We start from the raw sequence: 9,880 nt of genomic DNA, 5'->3' as shown, positions 1-9,880 counted from the left end.
ATATATATATATATATATATATATATATATATATATATATATATTAGAGTACTGGAATACATAATAATGTTGTATCTTCCCTGCCAAAATCAATCCACTGGTGCATTAACCGCTCATCTAGAAAATCACAAAATATCCTAAGAGAAAATCCAAGTAAATGCCGACTTCTCTGGACCTAGCTATGGTGAGTGTTATGAGAGAATGCTCAACTATATGATATAACAAAGAGTAGCTAGGTGGAAATCATTCAAAAATTATATTAATGCTTATCTAACATTTGTAAAAAAAATCTTTTGAATGATTACAAAACTGACTGAAATACATCAAATAAGGAATTTCATTGAATTATGTAAACAGTCAAATATTGTGATAGTAGTATGATAGTATAACACGGGCACATTGAGAGCTGTCGAATCCCATCTATCATACAGCTTACTTATGACATAAAATACCTTATTTTTATAACTTATGAAAACAGTTTTATTGTTTTACATAGAAAGGAAGGAAAAAAATCCAGCGTAGTAAATCAATCCCAAAAATTGGCCAAAATTTTTTTTTTAAATAAAACTTAACATTTATTCCACTGTATAAAATCTCCATAGAGGTCCAAAAGCAAAGAAGGTAGACATGGAAGGGATCACAGATAGAAAAAGATCGACATGTTTCGACAAAATGCAAAACTCTTGAGACCATGAGTAAGGCATTTGGCTGAAACATGTCGGTCTTTTTCTATCTGTGATCCCCTCCATGTCTACCTTCTTTGTTTTTGGACCTCTATGGAGATTTTATACAATGGAATAAATATTAAGTTTTATTTAAAAAAAAAAAAATGGACAATTTTTGGGATTGATTTACTATGCTGGATTTTTTTCCTTCCTTCCTTACAAGCTTCCTGGCGGCTCTTGCCCAGCCCATTTCCTTGCACAGTGTCCCAGACTCCACTTAGAAGACCTGCAGTGTGGTGAGCTGACCCCATCCAATTAAAAAATTGTTTTACATAGTTACATAGTTAGTACCGTTGAAAAAAGGAGACAAATGTATATGTACTGTAGATAGGATATATTTACATCCATAATACATGGTCCAGTTTGCCCTAAAAAGCAAGTTTTCCTCTCTTGGTCCTAAGCGTCAATTACCAGGATGACCATATGTAAGTATTTACTGTATGTTATTTTCTCCTAAAAAAAACACTGTGACCAGCTCCTGAGGTTGGATGTTCCACAGATAAATAGTTCTTATGGTAAAGAAGCCTTGGCTCCAATAGAGATTGAACTTTTTTTCTACAGGTGGAGGGAGTGGTTTCTGGTCTTTTGAGGGGGATTTACATGAAACAGCTCTTGACCAATCCCATAATGGGCTATTTATGGGCTATTTATGTACTTGTACAAACTAATCATGTCACCTCTTATACATCTCTTCTCAAGACTAAATAATATAAAATAATTTAAATCTTTCCTATCTTTCATAACTGCATCAGCTTTATAGCTCTTCTATGTGGTTTTTTGAACTTCAGAGAATCATATCTATGAAAAGATGCCCAGAACTGAACTACATATTCCAGGTGAGATTGCACTAATACTTTATAAATCTTAATAAATATTATGCTCCTGTCCTGCGAGTCCATATCTCTTTTAATACATGACAATATCCTGGTGACCTGCTGACCTTAGAAGCCACTGATTGACGTTGTATCCTGTTATTTACTCGTGATCTACAAATACACTCAGATCCTTCTCTACAAGAGACTCGCCTAGTAATACTCCCCATAGAACATATGGTGCCCACTGGTTATTAGTGCTCAGATAATTAACTTTACATTTATCCGCAATGAACCTCATCTACTAAGTTGATGCCCAAAAAATCAGTTTGCCCAAGTCAGCTTGTAACTGATGAATATCTTCCATAGACAGCACCTAGGATTCACCAGGACTAAAATTCAGCCCTGCCATTTCAAAGCACACAGATCCATGCTTTCACCCCACCCCCCATTCCCTAGACTGGGGTCTCTATTATTAATATTACACTTCTTAGAGGAAGTTAAGATGTACTATTACCTCTATTTCCAATAATGCCACCAAAAAGGATTTAATATTAATATTACAATATTAGGTTATTTACCTACAATGAGTTTTTGGTGACTTTTTGATGTTGCGTATTTTAACTGCACAAAAAACGCCGCTTCTTACACTTCCAACAAGTGGATTAGATTCATAGAAATCTCATGCTCACTCTGATTTTATTTTTTATGTAGTGGAAACTGACCTATGGTGCGTGTTTGAAATACACGACATGATAATTCGTCTTGCTTGTACGCCACGTTTTATGTACATATTTTCACTATGGGATTGCATTAGATGCAAAAAATATATAAGTAAAAATGCATGAAATCTGCACATGACTGTATCAATAAAAAGTTTTGACAAAGCCACATACCAGGCAGTTTAAAAAACAAAGCAGCTTTATTCAAAACATTGGATATCAAAAATAGAGAAAAATATGCAGCGTCAAAAACATGAAAAAAAACTGAACAATCTAATTTACCTAATAGGTGCAGAAATGCTGCAAAGAATCTGCAACGTAAAAAAATACTCCTGGAAATGTCTAACAGACAAGTTCCACCAGACTACAACCAAATATTACCAGCATATTATCACGTGGGTGTCAGATGTGACAGACAGTCTCCCTGCAGTTGGTTGCAAAAGATCTCTTCATTTGGTATAACAGACACCTTCTTGAATCTGTCTCACTCTAGGACCCATCAGCTACATCCCTCCTGCTAATTGACACCCAGGCCTGGGTGTTTAAATACTTTCTGTTTGCAGCAGGGTGGTGCCGGAGATATTGACATATTTCCTTGTGAAGGCTTGGAGCTTATGCAGTCTGCTTACTTCCTTTTTGGTGCTAGGAGGACGTTTGGTGTAATCTCTCTGACGTCGGCTCAAGCTAAGTTACTTTTCCCCCGTGTGTGTCTCCCTTGTTGTCTTTAGTTGCTAGTGGGGACTTACTAGTGCTCACCCCCCCCTTCCCTGTCAAGGGCCTAGCGCTAGGGAAATACAGGGCTTAGGTTCCTGTGCGGCAATTGGTGAGGATCCAATATAGGGACGATAAGGAAGTCAGGGTGATATCAGATAAGCCTAGGAGGTCTCCACTCACCCTTACCCTAGCATCTGGCTCCTTTCCCCTCTTCCCTTCGTGTTGCACTCTGTCTTTCCCACACCTTGCATGACACATATACAGAAGTGATAATACTGACATACTGATCATTAACCAAAACCACTGCACTAGGACTGATATTACCACCATACAGTGACCTTATAATGGTAATATCAGTTGTACACCAGTGCTCTGCAGACCATATATGTGTATAGAGTACACTAGTGAGGTTTTCTATGATTGTAGTCGTTCATTTTACCTTTTCTTTTTCATTCAGCCCAGACTAACATGACAAATTCTTCCATCCATAACTCATCCCTGCAAAATGTAACACAGACACATCCTTGACTTACTGCTTCCCAGCACCCTCCTTATATTCCCCCTCCTTCACACAAACCATATAATGCTATAACCAGTATCCAAGGTAGTAGCGGTACCACCTTCTGTGTCCTGCACGGTAATAGTACACTGTTTCTGCACCCCATATAATAACAGTACCCTCTTATGTGCTCCTACACAGTTCTCTCTGTACTTCTTCATTGTAGGAATGCTCCCCTGTGCCTCTTTACAGTTATATAGCATCCTATATTAATAGCGTCCCCCTGAGCCACCTTGTAATAATAATTCCCCTTGACCCTTTATGATAATAATGATGCTATACTTCCTTATAATAATACAAATTTATTTCTAATAATAACAATAATGCCTTCTGTGCTTTCCCTATAATGCAATTTGTCTTTTCAGAGAGGAAGAGGACTATAATGTTCCTCCAGTGTGCCTCCATATAATAATGACCCTCAGTGCCTTTTTATTGTAATAATGCAAGGGCATACATATAAATCTCGGGGCCCCATAGCACAAGTCCTATCATGACACATAGAGCGCAGTCACTAAAGGGCGTACAGTACCTCCCAACCTCTAGGGCCAGACTGACCCATCTGGCATTTGCCAGATTTGTTCGAAGGCCTCTCTATTACTAACCCCTGGGCTTCATGTCAGCAAACATTACACAGCTGATATCAGCCCCAAAATTATTCTCCCGATTGGCACCGCATCATGGCAATCAGGAAGAGGTGAGGCTAAGCGCCAGAACTGGCACATATAATGGATGTTCCACTTCTGGGGCGGCTGAATGCTGGTGTTATTAGTCTGGGAAAGAGCCAATATCCATGACCCTTTCCCAGCCTATTAATATCAGCCTATATATAGCTGTCTGCTTAGTCTTTGCTGGTTATTAAAAATAGGTGGGACCCCACATCATTTTCTTTGGGTCCCCCCTTTTTAATAACTAGTAAAGGCTACGCAGACAGCAATGAGGTGTTATTAATAGGATTGGAAGCTCCATAGATATTGGCCCCTTCCCAGAATAATAACACCAGCTCAGAGCTGGTTAGTAAAAATAAGGGGGACCCCACACCATTTTTTTCATTTATTTATTTATTATCTAAATATAAGTACAGACAACTACACATCGAAAGCACTGATTATATATCTCACTGACATATTTCTATCTATCCTATCTATCCATTCTATTCTCTTGGTTCGGGCTGTAAATGTACTGTACTTGGCTGATGAAATGTCGGGTTTCCTTTGAGATGTGTGCGTAAAAATCAGACGGCACACGCATGGTCTGTAATATCAGGCTGGGAAGGTCCATGGTTATTGGTCCCTTCCCAGCCTAAAAATACCAGCCCGTAGCCACTCCAGAACTGGAACATCACATGAGATGCTCCAATTCTGGCACTTCGTCCTTGCTCTTCCTGATTGCCCTGACAACTGTGGTCGACCACACTTTTGTACACTAAAAGAACACCTTGAAGGACATACATCACCAGATTAGAGGCTAGACAAAGCTAAAGTGACTCCATCTTCCTTATTATGATGAATGATTCCGCCATGGCTTTCGTCTGAATCACATTTTTGGGGGGTTTAGACGGAGCTTGTAGCAATCTCTGCACGTGTCACAGCTGTCTAACGTGGCGACAGTAAAAGAAATGCCAAGCACTCCAAAATACTAGGCAAGCACCCGAGCGTGCTTGCCGAAAGGGTTAATGAAACTTACTCGCTCAATACTAGTGGCTACTGTTTTTCTTGATTTTCTTCTTGCATCTTTTGTGTGTTTTTTATTTTTTATTTTTATACATATTATTGAACTTTTTTACATTTTTATTTGGTACTACTATGGGACTTGAATATTTTTCAGTTTCATCACTTGTCTAATACACTATAGTACTCCTGTATTGCAGTGCATGAAACAAGTCAATTTCACGCTGACAGCCTGTTAGACCCTGCTTATGGCAGAGCCTAACAGGCCACCATACTCCAATGTCATTATTTTGCTTCAGGTTGCTATGGCACTTATAGGGACCCGCCAGTGATCACAGGATTCTGATAGGGTTAGAGAGGGAGTACTTTCCCTCTGTTAACCATCTAGATGCCACAGTTGTGATTGACAACAGCATTCAGGGTGTTTATCATGGCAATGCAGCAGGGTGTCAGCAATAAATGCAGCTTTACTCAACTACGTTTTGGTCTGTTGGGGGGCACCAATCACTTAATCCTTAGCGCCCTTAAAAAGCATCACTGAGGATTAAGACCCCTTAATGACTATCACAAAAAAGCGAATCAGTGGTCATTAATGTGTTAAAGGGTTTATTCACTTTTGAGGATCTTTTTTTTTTCAATGCACGTATTTGGGGCCAAGAAACATTTTTTCTATTGGGTTTCATTACAAATTTTGCAACGTTTGGCTTTTACAGACTCTTTGTTTCGTTGAGCAATCAACTTTAACGTAGTCTGGATCTATCAATATGCTGAAAGGAGCTCAGAAAAAGACAGATCAAAGAATTCCAAATTTTCTTGTAAGTCTGTCAGAACGAGCTTGCTGCCGAATTCTCAGTTAAATCATTCTGCAGCCAGCAGTAGATAGTGCAGCATAGAGGCTATAGGAGACAAATGGTGCAAACGTTTTATCGATATCCAACTGGAAAAAATATTTTTAATCCTATATGCATGCATTGATGTAAAAAAAAAGTTCTCGAAGATGAAAAACAAAAGCAATGTGAAAACAAGCAATGTTAGTGGAGACCATAAGAATGCATTTTATGAATCGAAAACACGGACACTGAATTGGGCATACTAGTATTTTTGCTCAGTTCTTAGGTAGATTTTTCTCTGAATTTTTAATAAATGTTTCAGAAACCAGGCAACATAAAGAATGATTTATATGAAACAACACAAGCAAAAGCTGTATTCTGACAGTTATTTAATATCGCAAGCATCCCAATGTGTTTTATTTAGGATATAATTAAGTGCTATTATGCAAGCGCCATTCCCACTGACGCTTCTCAGTCTGTCAACACTTTCATTGAGGACTGTGAGTAAGACTTGATATGCTGACAGAAAAGAAAAATTTAAGATGTAAGTTGAAAAACAACCTGTTAACACGTAATTTTTGCTGAGTATTTTTTTCCAATCTGTGCAGAACAGTGGCCGTTTTCTTTCTTACTATACAAACGTACTGACATTGGTACACATGTATAAAACCACTTGTATCTGTCTCTCACCAGTTTATCGAGTTACGTGTGTAGAATTGTGTGTATGTGTGACGATCTCTTTTATACTTAGACTAAGCATTTATGTTTATTATATTCTGTAGATGTGTGCACCTATGGAAATGCTTAAAGGTGCACTACACATAGGGTAGAAATCTTATGGAAATCATTCCTCTAAAATACATTTTCCACATTGCAGGTATGATGAGTGGAAGAGGGTAGGGTGACATTTTTTGGTCTTCCGGCCAGTAACTCTGTATAGTCGATCTGTCTATAATCAGTTTACATGCACAGTGATTTTAGTCTTTCTGCTGAGACAGAAAGTAAAATAGCACCCCTCCTGCCAAAATAGTGAGTCAAGACAAGTGTTTCTTATAGAAGCCACAGCCTTACTTTCTCAAGCCAAACCTTCTAAACCACTCCTGGTAAACATTACTCATAGAAGTGGCAAAGTGTCAGCCACAAAGTAGTGCCAGAAGCATTGTTATGCCCAGTTCACCAACCCCATAATAAAGCAGAGCAAACTTACCTCCACCATGTTTCCATGCTGTTCCCTCCTTCATTGTCATCAGCTAGGAAGTTCCATATGAGAACCCTATCAGTCATTCTATCTATTGTTGGATATAGCCCATTCCCTGTACATTAGACCGATGTCAGCCGCACCTGACAATACCGACAGGTTCATACAACACTCTAAAGTGTATGGGGACCCCAGATCATCAAGCGCTCTTGTATATAAATGTCCGAATGATTGGCCAGGCCTTCATTCTGCCCACAGCTATCTAAAGTGTATGGCAGGCTTAAAGAGGTTGTCCTGATTTTTCATGAAAGTCTGCAATTACTTTATGTGACTGCAGACTTGTGAATCCTCACATCGCGCACGCTGTGCGCAGTGAGGATTCTCCAGTGTTTGTGGCGAGACCGAGCAATCATTTGACCGCAAGTGTGCTATAAGCATACTCCCTGCCACACTCCCAACTAGTACTGGTATTGAATGCATGTCTAGTTGGAATGTGGCTGTAAGTATGCAAATAGCATACTTGTGGTCAAATGACTGCTTGGTCTCGCCACCAGCACCGTAGAGTAGACTGCAGAATTTCATGAGAAGCCCACTCAACCCATTTATGTCAGGAAAGGAAAAGGATGTTGTGCAACTAAAGTATAGCATTACTGATTGACAATACTAATGAAATGCAGGAACGGCAACGGAATCTACCAAAATGATGCCCTAGCAGACAGTATTAGTCCTACATTTACATGTTATGATCTTTCAAAGTTTGATGTTATTTTTTTGGAATTGCAATGCATTTAATTTACAATCATTTTTTTTGTATTGTATGTAAACATCTTTATATGCTATGGAGATCGTAAAATCATTGCACAAAGCCACCCAAAATGCATTTCATCTTACAATGTTTTATTTCCTTTGTTTACCACCTCATTTATGGAGTATGGATGCAATGAATTATTATTGGTCCATGTACAAAGTATGTCACCATGAAAGATAATTGAAAGGGTATTTTCACGCATAGTAGATAAATCTGACCCATAATTTCCGCAGCTGAAATTCAAGCTGACCCTTCACATTTCTGCAGTGGAAGGTGCTGTAGACTTTCACTTTGAACGGCTGTGAACTTGCACAAGGCTCAGCCCCATTCAATGCAACTATCCACATTGGGCTAATCCAACATTTAATCTCTATTGAATCCCCTGGAATAAGTAACAAACTAATTATTTTCACTAATTTTTTTTTTTTGGGCAGAAGTTTCCCAATTTTTGTTAACAAATTTGTGCAATCCTTCTAGACATGTATAGGAGCTGGATTGTTGTTGAATTTTGGTGCAAAATCCAAGCTGAAAACCACATTTGATCTGATCTGTGTAAACGTAGCCATAAAGTCCTTGAATTTATTTTTTCTTTCTTTCTTTTTCAATGCATTTTTTTTTAAAAAAGGGCTTAGCTTTCTTTAAAAAAAATGGTATTTTTCTTAAGTTTTTTTAAGTTTCTTCACTCTGAACTGTAGGGCTATTAACATGGCAATTCTAATTTCAGTTGCACTCAAGCCCTTGTCCCAGTAGAGGACCCTCGGCAACATGAATTGATGTCATTAGTATAGAGGGTACATGGGGGTCCTGTTATAGATTTTACATTGGGTCCAAGGAACTGGAACTGGTATTTCTCTGCCCTTTAAATGCTAAGTACAGTACTGTCCTAGGGAACTGTTAGCTGTCAATGTTTTATTTTTCCCCTCGTTTACTGACAACTATGAATATTATAGATCACCTTTATATTTAGTAATTAAAATAAATATTAGGAGAAACTATATAAGTCAGTTGAATGGCCTGGGAAGCTGAGCAAGCACATTTAGAATTTATTATTGAATATTAATTATTTATATTTTAGATTTGAGCCATAATTGTTTTTTTGTACTGTTTATTTTTTTTTTAAACTGTTGTCAATTCTATCTATTGTCTCTGGGGTTTCAGCTCAGCTGCATTTTGGAATATTTTGGACTAATATTAAGGCAGGTCAGAAGCTGACGGCATAAGCTTTGATAAGAATTATTAAATGTGGGGGTGGTGTATTTTTGCCCTGACTCTCGGGTGTTTGCCACTGAAACATAGTGGTAATTCTTCAAAGTATAGTCTGCATTTCAGCTACGTTTTTATAGGGATTCACAGGGATTTCGGGCCTCTCTATAAACACCATATTGAATACAGACAAAGTCAAACACACAGGACTAAACAATTGCTTTTAAAATCACTTAACCATTTCATTTTGACAAACCTTTTATTGTGTGTGAACTCACAGAGCAAACCTGGATAACTGGTATTTCTTCCTCATGTGTGGCATGCATTGCCGAGGAAGAAGGGAGGAGGGGGCTACGTCTATCCTCATAATTTAATGAAACTGTACAGCTATTTAATGGAGGAAATACAAACAAATGCCCCTGAAATACTTACTTAGCACACATGTAATCATTTCTTTTTTCTATTATCTATCCAATATCTATCTATTTCCATTATCTATATAATATCTATTTCCATTATCTATATAATATCTATTTTCATTATCTATATAATATCTATTTCCATTATCTATAAAATATCTATTTACATTATCTATATAATATCTATCTATTTCCATTATCTATATAATAATTATTTCCTCTA

This window comes from Phyllobates terribilis, unplaced genomic scaffold, assembly GCF_046119375.1.
Source record: "Phyllobates terribilis strain yellow unplaced genomic scaffold, ASM4611937v1 Scaffold_10__3_contigs__length_209671492, whole genome shotgun sequence".
In the NCBI taxonomy this organism is placed as follows: domain Eukaryota; kingdom Metazoa; phylum Chordata; class Amphibia; order Anura; family Dendrobatidae; genus Phyllobates; species Phyllobates terribilis.
This window is presented reverse-complemented; position numbering follows the sequence as displayed.